The 14707-nt window shown below is 39.9% G+C and overlaps 1 protein-coding gene across 7 annotated transcripts in view; it reads left to right on the top strand.

The window, feature by feature from the left end:
* The first annotated feature begins 516 nt into the window (after positions 1-516).
* Positions 517-14707, top strand: part of arhgef1b (Rho guanine nucleotide exchange factor (GEF) 1b) — a 45764-nt gene continuing 31573 nt past the window's right edge. For 4 of the 7 annotated variants that reach the window (XM_038710974.1, XM_038710978.1, XM_038710977.1 and 1 more), the window contains exon 1: positions 518-812. The gene's annotated coding sequence lies outside the window, so the exon portion shown is untranslated. Of the gene's footprint in view, positions 813-983; positions 1058-14707 lie in introns of those variants that run through there. The other 3 variants (XM_038710976.1, XM_038710979.1, XM_038710975.1) reach the window with 3 other exon arrangements.

The following is a 14707-nucleotide window of genomic DNA, read 5'->3' as shown; positions in this document are numbered from 1 at the left end:
TATGGGGCTCAAAACATCTGCAATCTGCTCAGACTGGCTTCACAGAAGTGTGTGCAATTATTATTAATAATTATTATACAATTATGGGTATATATGGGCTAGATATTATAGTAGATCAGCTGCGAAAAGTAAATAGGCCAGTGTATGCTTACTACAGTAGATCTTGTTTGTTTAGGTGCATTCAAGAGATTCATTTAGGAAGAAAACAACTTTTCAGTTCACCTTAGGATTTGCGTCATCGCTGATAACAGAGAAATCAGATTTATGCGAAAGGCTTCCCTAAAGTTATCTTAGTAATTAGTAAAATGTTGGTCATTGAGAGCAGTGTTGTTCTGTGAAGTGCAAATAACGTGCACAACTCTTTGTCATATCTTGGTCAAATATGTCGTTTTCACAAAATACAAATAGTCTAAACACGTGAATGTCACGCTTACAAAATACTTCTGGTCAGAGTGGGGACCCAATGGGGACGGGTTACTGTGTAACACAGTGCGGAAACAAGCAGTTTAAACTGTTGACTTTTTTTCCCCAGTAGTCGAGCTTGTAAAAGACACATAAGCAGCGACATTAGTGCAAGTTTTTTTTAACAACGTTTTATCGGACACACTGTGGTCGATAATTTAAAAAACGTCAAATATTTAGGCTATTTTGTATTCGCCGCCTGGTCGACCCTGTGCTTCTTTTCTTTTTTTTTTTTTTTTTTTTTTGGATGTGTACTTCCGCGTACAATATTTTTTTCCAACTGACACACGACAACTTTCGAACAGGAAACCTATTAGACGCTTCGACTGTCGCTTTCTCTGTATTTACGGGTGAGTATATTATTTTAACAGTATGCTGACAAACGTTATGAAGATCTTGAACTTTTGCGGCTCTGAGTTGTGAATTTAAAGCCGTCATGGATATTTGTTTTACCGAGAGAAATCGCTTACCCCCCTCCCTCCACCCTCCTCCTATAGCCCGAGCTGCTGACCGTAGCGTCCACATACAGGAATGTTGTGCTCGGCTGTCTGCTGCACTACTTATATCGCCTGCTCTGGATAACTGCTGATAACAGGTTTATTTAACATTTCGGTTAATGAATGTAGCACTGGAACAACAATGACTCTTATTAGAAAACTCGAAGTGTGCGGTAGAAGCATAGGTTAGACGCATGGAAGTAGCAGTTCTAACAACTTCAGGTAGCAGAGTTGGACCGTTTGTATTTTCTGGCAAAGCCATCTAAGGGTTTAATGCTCGACCCGTTTGGGTTTTATCCCACAAACAACAAATCACTTTAATATTTGCGGAGGTAGTCATGCTGTGTCATTTGTAGTCAGTGGGGAGTTTATAGCTGGTGACCTTGGGAAATTTTATGTATTATCTTCTTTGCAAGACTATCCTTCTGACATTTATCACAGGAGCAGTGTGGTTATTTCTCATCAGGGAAATACAGCTGTAGAATATGAACCTGCTTTTATATATTTCTTCTTAAATGATTGCTTTTTTGTTGTTGTTTTCTGCTCTGTCCATTTGAATCAAAGCAGTGCCATAGCAGAGACTTGGGTAGTCAGTGCCGGAGCTAGCTCTTTCCTTTCCTCTTTTATTTATTTGTAAACATTGTTTTTGTCAAACAAGAAAAGGAGGCTGCAAACTTGCTGCACAGTGTGACACAGTCCCTCCCAGTTTTTTCCCTATAGCACTCACTCATCTGATCAGCCTATATGTAGTGGGGGTTTCAGTGCAGACAGTGTTAAGTAATTAGTGTCTGAATATAATTGATTGCCCATGATGATTTTGCCTTGTGAAACAGAGGACATCGGTGGTGCAGAATAGGCGAGAGCTTCCTGCACTCACAGGAAACTGCAATTACTGTACATGTACTGCGGCTTCATTATCTCGCTGCAGTCATTAACTAAAGATAGGAGGCTGGAACAGTGTGGGTTGTGCTTGCCAGTAAGCCGTTATGTTTTCATTAATCACTCCTCAAAGGACAAAAGCTTGTTTTTTGTTGTTTTTTTAAGCCAAGTTGCCAGGCCAGTTTGTCATATTTTTGCCTCTATGGTTTTCACTCCTGCGGGGTTTTGGTCTGCAAGCACAAGTTCTGTTTAAGCAAACTGTGAATGTTAATAACAGTTAAGTTTGCTAATTTTTAGACAGTTCCATGTGTGTGTGAAGGGCGTTGCAGGCGGCGGTTTCAGAGACTGTGACGCGTTCCCGGCCAGACGCTGCACCCCAGAGGCCCCATGTGAAGCAGGCCCTGCCACTTCCTGTTACGCTCTGCTAGACTAGAGGAGCACTGCACTTGTCAACTCTTTCTTTCTCTGTCTCTCTCTCCACGTATTACAAGTTCAGGCTTGTCTGAAGCCCAAAGGCTACCTTCTCTTCCTTTTAAAGGAATGTTGGCTATAATCTGAGTTGCTGTGCCGCTCTCTCCCTCCCTGCCTCTCACTCTCTATTGTCATCATAGACCTACGTAAACTCACCCACATCCACTGTCTTTCAGAACGTAGGAAGATAAACTCAGATAGGGCTACAGCGAGGTGTAACGGTCGTTAGCCTCTATGAGAGATACCCAACAACTGGAATGAAAGGTAATGGCACCCAGTGGAACAGCCAGAGGGTGTCCTAAGGGCCTTGAGCTGTGTTCCAGGCAAGCTAATAATTTACTGTAGTCAGGCTCGGACTTCAAAGGGAACACAGGTATTCTTCTCTGGCTACAGTTAGATTGACGCACAGGCAGCAGATAATGAGAGACAGAGCACACTGGGCTGCTCTTCTTCTCTCCGAGTCAGCAGTGAAATCTACTGATTCCTCCTGAATGAGCTCAGTGGGTGAGGTGGAGTGAAGTTAGAAAAGTGTGTTTGTGCACGCGCACGGGAAGGTGGTTATTTTTGTGACCCAGCTATACCTGAAACCACAGCTAATATCACTACTTAGGTGAGACAGTAAGTTATGGCTTATTTGATAGGGAGATACAGTATACATAGACAATCTGAAAACAGATATCCGATGCAAGTATAATCATATCATATTGTAGATCAAAACAGTGAGGTAAAATGAAGGCAAACTGAGTAAAGCAAGATACAATAAAGCACATATTTAAAAGCATTACATTTCAAAGCTAGACACGAGTACAGGTTTGTTGCTGAATTAACCAGGATTATGTAGCATTCTTTAAAGCGGTGAAGTTTGATGCAAATTTCAAGTGATCAGTTGGCAAGTTCCAGGACTTTGCAGCAGTAATATATCTGTGGTTGTTGTGGTGCATTTGCAGGTAATGTTGTAAATGAGTGGGGATGTACTTTGATTTGTCTGGTATTTAACTGATTACTAACTGGATTAGGCACAAAAAGACATTCCCATCTGGGTATTTGATCTATAAATGGTTCCTCAGTTGAATTGTCAGAGAATACTTTGAAGACGGAAGCATTAAAGACCAAACCATACTAAAATAAACAGACAACAATAGGCCTTTTTCACTAAGAAAAGCACAGTAAATAATAAATTGAACGATGGCTGAATTCCATTTAGCTGCTTCAACTTCAGTGTCCTGGTATTGTGCATGTTGGATCACTGTCACACTGTCATTACTTACTGGGGCACTTGAATAGAACAGAGCTATTGTTGGTGTTATTAGTAACACCTCTGCTTTTTCTACTATGATGAGTAAAAATGTTTGCTGTGAAAAAGACATTTACTGAAAAAGGCAAAGGATGTATCTGAAATTACTCCATCATTCACTCCGTTATTTTGACACACACAATATGAGCCATATTGCTCATCACTAGTATGTGTTGATGTAATGGTAGGGGGTTGTCCAAATAACTTTAAAGGGTAACTCAGGGATTTACTAGCCTGGGAATGAGCCAAATTTGCAAGCTCATGTTGTATTTGCAGATGCATCCGGCCCCTCTCCCATTCAGATGAATTTCCACCCGTCCTGGATCTGGTAGGGCCAATCACAACCGTTAATCTAATATGGGGTAGGGTTGAAACGAAGACTGTACAGAATCACGCTCCTCTGTACAGTCATTGTTTCATTGTTGGCTGTTGAGGCATTTTCATGAACATCCAAGATGGCTGCCGCAGACGTGTAACAAATCAGCTATCAAGTCAGTATGAAACGAACTGGACGGTATATTTCTCTGTAAAAAAGAAAAAAAAACACTGCACTTAAAGCTTTTGTTGATTTAAAAAAAAAAAAATGTGTTTGCTGTTCTTCCAACTGGATTTGGTAAGTTTAATTTACCAACTACGCTACATCACACGTTTTGTTTCTCTGATTAGTTGTAGGGCTAGAGAGGTGATTTAATATTGCACTTTCTAGATTTCTTTCTGTCACTTTGACAGATTCAAAACTGATTGGTCAAAATTAAAGCGGCAGAGGCCAAGATATCCTGACTTAATTAATATGGCTCGAGCTCCAAAAACAGCTGATCCTACAATTTCCATAATGCAACTCAATAGTGTCTTTCATTCATTCTCTCTCCATGGTAAATACCCACTTTTAAAACCCCACACCCATAGTTTCTAACACACATATTCTGTTATAGTTTTTTAGTCTCTAACTCCAAGCCCAGATAACCCTGATGACATCACTATGACATCATCAGGGTTATTTTCTCAGATGTCTAAAGTTATAGCTGTTTTCACAGGAAGAGTAGTACTACCCATGTGGACTAACTTGACCTATTTGTTTACAGTTTGTGGATGACCCCTATAAGAAGGTAACATATTGTTGTTGTTATTATTAGGGCATTGCAGCTCTTTTGGCCAAACAGAATCCCACTCCTCTGTGCTGACTGGTTCTGCTGCTTGTCTGAGCTGACAAACTCTTTTAATGTAGACAAAACATTATTGTTTTCACGAGTTAGTTTCAGAGCACTCATTGTAAAGCTAAAACACAAGTGCCACTGTTCAGTAGTCGTATAATATCAGCTCATTCAAAGGACAATGATTTTTAAGTTAAAGTAACTCACACAGGCTGCTCAGTGTATTCACCCGCCAATCTCCGTCATCTGTCTGCTGTCATTCACACGCTGCAGTCAAACTAGACAAGGCTCCCTGCTTGCAGTATGTGTGGTCAAAGTGTGTGCATGTGTGAGGCATGTGAGTCGTGTGTGTGTGTGTGTACAGCTGTGCCCCGCCCCACATCTGAAGGGTCCCTTCAGGGGCCAAAATAAATGCAGCCAATCTCAGAGGGAGTGATTACGTGCTTTCAGTCTTGATGATAGGAGGATTTAGTGAAAGTATAACCTGTGCTGCAGCGACTTGTTCCTCGCACTTTGAAAAAGGGGGCAGAAAATGGAAAGAGCTACATCCGTCTGTCCAAGTGTGAGTCAGAGAGATGGCTGGAAAGCTGATGTGATGGAGAGTGTGTGAGCGAGAGAGGGAGGAAACAGAATGAGCTCTTTCATTTGAGGATCAGGGTGGAAAAAGCGAGACTAGACTCCATAGATGATGTTTACTCTTGAGGAGTGAAGGATTGGGGGGGGTATGGTGTGGTGAAAGGTCCTCCAATCTGAGTAAGTGTGTGTGTACAAATAATGTACTGGCTATATGTTGGCAATAAGGCCTTTAAGAACAAAAAGGAATCTTGTATTTGTTATATTGTAATAAATGGCGCAACACTGCAGATACATGAAAAGCACACTTACAGGTATGCAATAATTCACAATTTCCATTGCCACTGAATAATGCCAAGTTTACAATACCTCCACTTAGTTTCCACTGCTAAAGTTGACCTAGTATCTGAATTTAATAAAGTTCAAGTGCTTTGCTTTTTGATAATCCATTAATCGTTTCAATTATTGTTAGGTAAAACATTTCTTTCTCTTACATGATAGTAAATTGACTGTCCTCGGGTGTTGAACTTTTTTTTTTTCTGGAAATTGTAACTGGCATTTTCTTGCTACTTTCTGTCATTTAATAAACCAAATAATGGATAAAAATAATCAACAGATAAATCGATAATGAAAATTGTTGTTAGTTGCAGCCCTAATTATTTCAACTGATACGGCAAGTCAAGTCAATTTTATATATAGCCATAAGTCACTAGTTTGGGTTATATACAATCTGTAGAACATACAACACCCGACCAGCAGTCCAAAACCCAGAGCCAGTGAATATTTGGCAATTTTGCATAATTACTTAAATGATTGTTATTGCACCACTGCATTGTGCAATAACGCTTAATTCTATGCAATTTTAGCCGCTACTAGCGTAACACACCAGCGTGTCTGTGGTCAAGTTGCATTGTGGGTAATGTAGGCAGCAGGTTTTGACAGGGAAGAAGAATGCGTGGACTAAAAAAGCACATATCTGCTGCATCGATTTTGATCTTTTTTTGAAAACTACCCATTGTAAGTCTGACAGTGTTAGTGTAAGTACAGTATTAGTATAAAGTAGGGCTGGGGAATAAAACAATAATGATCATTATCGCAATGCAATTTTTCTCTAACAATATAACAAATGTTCAATATATCGTCAATAAATGTTTGACTTAATTCATTTGAAACACAAATGAATTTGCACTTTTCTCAAATTTTTTTTGAGGAAACAGGACTGAAAATTTATTCATATTTGTTAAAAGAAGATTTTTATCAGAATCCTTTTGAATGTTCTACCTCAAATTTGTTAAGTGATCCACTGTTTGGCATCAAGTGTTTGTCATGTTCTAGACATAAGGTTTAGTTTAAAACCACATTTAACCATTGAATTTCTTCAACTTTCACTCAGGAGGAAAAAGCAGTCTTTAAATTTGAACTAAGTAATGATTTGACATTTATTGTGATAATTATCTATCGAATGGTATGAAATGTTTTTATCGTGATAAAAGTTTCGGCCATATCGTCCAGCCCCAGTATAAAGTAATCTTAGCTATAACTTGAATGTTTTGGCTGTAGTCAGATATGGAAGTTATCAGCTCTATTTGTTGCCTTATCTTGATAATAATAATAACTTTATATAGTGCGTTTCACAAGAACCAAGGACGCTTTAGTCTTAGCTAACCAAAGGTGTAGTTATTTAATTGTAGATATGCATTTAAATGTAAGGTAAAACATTGATGATGTAGTCAGTGCAGAGAACTGTCTGGGATAAAGACTGAATTATCCCTTGATGCCTTATTAATAGGCCTTTCCTCAGTGAGAGAAAAATGTTGCATATCTGGATTGCATGCTAGTGGCATGAGGTGAACCAAGGTGTAATTGTGTGCAAGTACAGAGGCATTTTTGGCTCCGGAGACTTTTGAATCTCGGCAGGCTAAATTCCTTCCAGAAATATTCAGTATCAGCGTGCTGTTCCTGCTTTGTTTGGTAACATTTTTAAATCAGCAGCTAATGAACACTGGACACACAAATACGCAATAACAAACTTGTGAATGAACAAGGAGAATTTTTTTTTCCCACAGAGTCAGAGGTCTCCATGTTTGGCCTCAACAATTACTGCTACACACACCCACACACTCGGAAGCTGGAGGTTCACTATAAACTGCCAATCCATGCCAGTCGATTGGCCCCGGCCTATCAACTGTTTCCATGAAGCCAGTGACCTCTATATGGGGACAGGGAGAAAGAGAGATTGAGAGAGAGGATGGAGGGGGTGAGTTTGGGTGGGGGTGGAAGTTTGTTGGAGCAGGAGAGTGAAGTGTACTTTGGCTCTAAGCATAGACGAGAGAAAATTAAGAGAAGGTGAATATGCATGGCATGAAAAAGGAAGGAGTTTCAGCAGTAGCTTGCCATTTGGCATACCATCATCATTTAACATTATCCTCAAAACGGGGGGGGGGGGTTCAGCATCATCATTTAAAAACCACTGAGAGCCTTGATTCAACTGCAATCATATGAGGAGAAGGTCAATGATTCTCTTCAGCAGTTGTATCCAAATAATATCAAATCAAGACAAGAAAGTCAATGCAGTAAAAGTGGTACTGTTATATAACATTCTTCTCTCCATCAGGAAAGGCCTATTAATAAGGCATCGAGGGATAATTCTGTCTTTATCCCAGACACTTCTCCATACTGACTAACATCATCAATGTTTTACCTCACATTTAAATCCATATCTACAATGAAATAATGACTCCAACTTTGGTTTGCTAACACTCAAGATAAGGCAACCAGTAGAACTGATAACTTCCACGTTTGAGTCTACAGCCAAAATATTCAAGTAATAAGAGTACTTTATTCTGTAACACTGTCAGATTCACAATGGATAAAGTTGTAGCAGAGAGAAAAAAAGATTAACATGTAAAGTAGGATCCAGTGAAGCAATGAAAAGACCTGCCTGTGTTTTCCCTGTGCTGTTGGCCATAATCTTATTTTAGCTGCTACGTAATGGTTGTTAAATTACATAATTGGCCCTTGTCTGCCGGCCATGAATGCATTGGCTGTCTTGGAGCGATCGTACAAGGAGCCGCTTTATAATAGGCTAAAGGTGGAGGAGACGAAGGAGGGAGGCTGAGAGAGAGAGAGAGCGATCAGACAGAAGATGTAGAGAGATGAAAACTACAGAAAGGAAGGATGGTAGAAAAAGAAGGATGTGGTTGTCAAAAAGAGAAAGGAAAATATGTTTGAGATGGTATATTCTCACACCTTCACTTCTGACGAGCCTCTCATGCATACACATGTCACTTCCCTTGTACGCCTGCTGTGCAGTGCTTCGCTTCAGTATCTTACCTTTCACCCTCACCGCTGTTGTTTGCTCACTGTGAGTGCAGTGACGAGATTTCTGGGATAACTTTGCCCTCTGTAATGTTCAGACAACTGTCGTGTTGCCCTTTTTACCTCGTTGAACCAACAGGCAGACATTCCGTCACATTAGGCCCTGTTATCTTGAAATGTCTTATCTCCGTGAATTGATAAGAGTCTTATCTTTTAATCAAATCTGTGTTTGTGGAATAATTTAAGATGCTTGTGTTGTCTGTTGGCCTAATCTGTTCAGAAGTAATGCTTAGTAATAGGTTCAGAGGCTTACTAAAGACATTAGAAATACTTCAAGGCAGCCAAGGTTGAGATGTCCTGACTTACAGTGTGGGTCAAGAACTTAATGCAACTCCATAGTGTCTTTCAACAGGTCCTCTGTGTCTGGTAAAGGCCCACGCTTTTTTAAATTCTACATCCCCAGTGTGAAAAGCAGGCTTTTTCTTACGATTTTAAAGTCTCATGCCCAATTCATCATAATAATCTGATGCCATCATTAGGGTTATTTTCTCCGGCTATATAAAAGCTGCGTCCCCGAAGCCACATTATACAATTGTTTTCACAGGCTGAGTAGTACTCCCCACCATGACACGTAAAAAGAACTTTGTGTAAAGGCAGGGGAGTGTCCCATTATGACAGCATTTGTCTGCCTTTTCTCACCTGTGACTTCATTTTTTAGGTCACAAAATCATTGAAACTCCAACAGTTAGGGAGTCGTGCAGCCAGACAAAGGTCAGAATATTTTTTTGCATTTACAGCAACATCATGTGAGATTACTTGCTGTTTTTGCGTATTTACTAGTTACATTTGCATATTTGCTCTCTAGCGTGTACAGCATTGGGTATGATTTGACCTACAATTGTGACATTTTAAATGTTAATGTACTGAAAGATTTCACTGAGGTGCTAACTCACTGTCAACTCTATCAGCTGCAGTTGAAACCATTTGGTCCAGGTTGTAAACTTTCAGGTGTAGGTCTTTGCTCAAACACAGTTTCTGAATGCTTCTACACTTCCCAGACCTTCTTCACTTATGTTTCCATTGCCTGTATTTTTTTTTTTCTTTCCACTGTTACTGCCTTGTACTTCATTTCCTGCTGCAGTTTGTCTCCTCTTTTAATTTCTTCTCCACGCTCTCTCTCCTCCTCCTCCCTCCTTAATAGGCCCCTTGCCTTTTTTTTGTCTGTTTAGTCTATAGGGGTCATATAGGCTAGTGCTGTCATGTTTACTGGTCCTAGTTAGTCCCACCAGTTTGTGAATGCACAAAAAGCCTTGAAGTCAGTAAAAGTACAAAACGTGAATTAGTCAATTTCCTGGTGTTGAAACACTTAACAAGTCATGTAAAGGCCTTAACAAATGTGAGGAAATAATTGTTGAGATACAACAAGTATGACCACACTTTTCATGTTCCTACTTTTATTTCATTTCTATTTGTTGTGGTGTATGAGTGTCAAAGCCATCACATTGCCAAAAACACATCTCTTTGGTGACAAAAAGCCATTCAGAATTCAAAAGTTTGCAATCCCTGCAATTTAAGGCCATCCTCTCCTGTTTACACTCATTTCTCAGGAGCTCACTGTTCCTCATTTGTTCATCACTGGCCTTCGTTCATGCCATGCAGTAAACTTCCTATTCTAGTTGGTTCCCATGTGAACCAACTAGAACCAACTAGGTGCACTTTTTACTGCCATGTTTCTTGCGGAAACGCTTGTGGGCTCTTACTTTTCACCTTTTCTCACTCTCTCTGTCTGTCGTTCTCTCCTTCCCTCTGCCTTTCTTTCTCTTTCTCTTTCTCTCTCCCTCTTCTCGTCTGATAGGTCACACTAGTAATGGCTCTGAATGCTTCCTGAGGAAATTACACCCACTTCCTGTCTGTGTGCCTTCCCATTTGCCACCTTCCACTCCCCCAGTTTTTTTCCCCCTCTGCTTTGCTCAGGCGCCTCAGGGAGCAGCCGCTGGAGGAACAGTGGTGGTGCTGGTAGGAACCCCCCTGGTCACTCACTGCTAATGAGGCTGTGGCCTGATGAGAGAGCCAGATAAACAGCAGTACAAACACAGCAAGCTATAGCCATTAGCTGCAGGCCTATATTTGGACACTGCCCTCATACCATATGGAGGACAGGACAGAGCTTATTGTGACTTAGTGTAAGAACAGAACAGTGACCTATGCTTATACAATGGATTCTTTGGCCAGGTGCATCTAGTAATTGTAAATGAGTGAAGCTCTAATTTTAGTGTTTTCAGTACAGGAAGATATAGGCCTGTGTTTTTTTTTTGTTTTTTTTTGTTTTTTTCTTGCTTGGGATTCAACGAATTTTACACCTCGTCACTGTATTCCAAGTTCGAATAATTTTAACTTTTACACTCTGTGCTGCTGACTTTTTAGAAAAGCATGTCTAGGTTAATCGGGTTAACACTGACCAAGAAGCTTGTATGAGTTTGTTGACATATTTGTCCAATATAAAGCATCTATGTTTACAATTGTTAGCCTTACGTCATCATAACATGTTTTAGCCAAAATTGAGATAATCTGTTGTTTGTTGTTGTTTTCGGCAGATTCATCTCAGTCCCCAGATCGGCTCCCTGGGGAGTAGTGACAGTAGTGGAAGCCTAAGCTTTGCTTCCTATCACAGTCTCGTTTTTTGATTCAAGACGTCCGGGATGCCAAAATCAGAGATTTTCAAATTGTAAACCTAGTCAAGTAACTTAAAACACCAAGGTGAAAAGCAGAGTTTTATAGCCCTCTCTGGCTGAAAACCCGGTTCACCTTTTACTAGTGTAGTCAGGTGTGATCTGAAGTTTGTTTTGTAGGGGTGGGAATCACCAGAGGCCCCACGATACGATATTATCACGATATTCATGTTGCGATTCGATTTTATTGCGATTTAAATATATTGAGATATATTGCAATTTATTACCTTTTTCCAACTTCCAATTAGGTCCCTAAAGTCAAACTTTGTCAACATCTGTTTATCTAAAAAGATACATTTCTGTTTGTTCATATCACTTTTTCAGTCCTCTATATGGTCCTGGTAAGTTTTCTAGTGGACTAAAAAAGAAATGGATTTTATTATTCTAGTACCAAAAAGTTAAAAGTCCCATCTGCAATTTATATAATAAAATATCGATACTTGGCGTCCGTGTATGGATACAGTATTGCCATGGCAAATATCACAATACTATTTTTTTCCCCCTAGTGCTTAGCACCTGTAACTAGGGCTGTGTGTTATGACCATCATATCATATCCCGATATAGCTCATTTCACATCCCGATAAAGACACATACCCTGATATGGAACATTTTCTGTCAATCCACTGAATAAGTAGTTTATATGAAATGACCACATGAAGATATATATATATATATATATATATATATATATATATATATATATATATATATATATATATATATATATATATATATATATATATATATATATATCCTACTTAATCATATTTGATTTGTTTTGAGCACTCATATGTACTATTATGGTTCTCATCTGTAAACTCTCTCCGTACTGTTTAACATGAGTTTTACGCCGGTGATAAGAGGTTAGTAGTGTTTGAGTCTGTGGTAGGGACAAGATTGCAGCATATTTTGCAAACTACGTTTTTTTTTTTTGGTCCGTGTCACATTTTCGGTACCCAAACCATACAGACTTAGCCCCTCTCTTAGGTATGAGCTCCTCATTTATATTTGGCATGGTCTAAGTCCTTCTGTTCAGTAATACTCTGAGTAAACTCCTCCATCTTTGTTTTATTCCGGATTCAAAATTCTTTCCCGCATCTGGGATGGGGAAGAATGCAAAGCGTCGTCCAAATTGCGAAAAATATTACTGTTAAGTTTGTGCCGTAAAATTTGCGACGCAACAAAATACACGAATGAGCATAATTTTAAACGATATATATCGTCATATTACACAGCCCTACTTGTACCCACAACCACCCTTGATGTTACAGTGTAAATCTGTACATCACTGCAACAAGTGTGTCAACCACTAAGAAGTGACATGTCAGTGAAGCAGGAGACAACTTTTGAGGTGAAAAGTATTTGCTCATTCATGTTCATTTTTTCATAAGCAAGAAGGAATAGATGTAATTTTAAGAATTTTGTGTGAAAAACCTTCAGACATATCAATGCAGAGTATTTTTATGTATTACTCTCTGCTCACTCCAGTGGTGAGTGCAGCTCACGCCATGTGATCATGTGGAAAGAACCTTATAGTGAGAAAAACTTTTAGATCAAATCTAACATTGTTTGTTATGTCACTGTGTACTATACTTTCGATCTAAGTTTGTGCAAGCTTATTGCTAAAGGTGCACCAATACTATCTATAGCACCAGTCTGTGTTTCTCTTTAATGATTTCTCAGTTTTAGAGACCACTGTTAATGACATGCTTTGAAGTAACATTTCAGCTGTGGGGTTAAACATCTGTGTTGTGGAGATTCTTTTGTACTGAATGAAGATGATAAAAACACAGAGTGCAACAATAAGCTGTTTGCCAATCCACTTAGTGATGAACTTTGTTCTGTGGTTGGTCCTGAAAACCATGATATCGTCACACTACTACTCATAACACTTTGTGGTGCCATGCCTGCATTGATAAGCACTGTATCATTTGACCTGGTCCTGGTCCGCTACACTTATCACACCCCTATGACAGTCATCGATCGAAAGGTGTGGGCCGCTTGTGATATGGACTCTGAAGATACCCATTTCACCGTGAGGTGACTGTTTGACTCCCGTCTTCTTGGTCTGTGGGGTTTTACTAAAACAGCTAATTTTTAGGTAACTGCTAGCGGTTACACAGTGGACATGGGGTTTGCACAAGAGCTGACGCAACAGTGGCTCAGTTATAATTAGGTTGTGGTGTAACTTCTTAGTCGAAATACGAAATGCTGCTACTTCATCTCATCATTCTTCAGGCCTCATTACACAGGTGCTGTTTTTTTCTTTTGCTTATGTACAGTATTAGAGCTCAGCCTGATCGCCCCAGAGATGAAGAGGAATGTTGTTGTAAAGACCAGTTGTCATATAACATACACATACACACATACACTCGCAGCTCCCCACAATCAAATAGGAATGGCCCCCTCCCACATACGTGCTCAGCCTTAACCCACACACACATACATACACACACACAAAGGCACGTACGCTTGATGGCTATCATTGGATTGATGCCACCTGACACTTAGTTAGTACTGGAATGTGATGGGAGGGAGGGGAGGGCAGGGTGGGGGGGCAGCTGCCGCCTCTCAGGAGCACCAGAAATGATTTCGGCACTCCTGGGACGTTTTGTTCGAGTGCTGCGTACTCGTGGTCTTTTCTTTCTCCCTCAGCCACGTCTGTATCAGCCAGTAAAAGACCCTCGTAGTTTGGAGCTTATGCCAGCTATCACGTACTAATGGAGGTGAAGGGAAGAGGGTCTGGTTACTGTTGAAACTCACAGGCCTTCTCCATCTGTTGTCTGAACTGTGCCATATGCTGGAATGTACCACTTGACTCCTTTTGGGCAGAGGAGGCTCCCACTCCTTCCCCTTTACAATCTTGTGCTCTTTAAATGCAGAGCAGAGTTGACCTTCCCTACCTCCCTCTGAGTAACCGCAATTAGCTTTCCCCTGACTACTCTAATTTGTCTCTCGGAGTATGAACATGTATTACAGTCACTCTGATATCAACCAAGACATAACAATAACAAGGGATTGGCTTCAGCATCAGGCTGAAATGCTTTGATCGCTAGTTGTTTAAAAACTAGCAATGTTTTTATAAGAGTCAGCTTTCCCCAAGGTTTTACAAGCAACCTCTGCCTTTGCATCTTAAATCAAGTTTAACTGTCAGATGAGATGCAAACAGAAATCATTTATGTGTGCTCACTTTTAGAGCTGCAACAATTAGTCGATTGAGGGGAAAAAATCATCCACAGCTATTTTGATGATTGATTAATCATTAAAGTAATTTTTCAGTGCCAAACATTTGATGGTTCCAAGTTTTAAAATGAAAGAATTTCCTGCTCTGT

This window comes from Micropterus salmoides, unplaced genomic scaffold (assembly GCF_014851395.1).
Source record: "Micropterus salmoides isolate LMB-PRFRI ecotype aquatic unplaced genomic scaffold, ASM1485139v1 Ms_hic_scaffold_11, whole genome shotgun sequence".
In the NCBI taxonomy this organism is placed as follows: Eukaryota; Metazoa; Chordata; class Actinopteri; order Centrarchiformes; family Centrarchidae; genus Micropterus; species Micropterus salmoides.
This window is presented reverse-complemented; position numbering and strand designations above follow the sequence as displayed.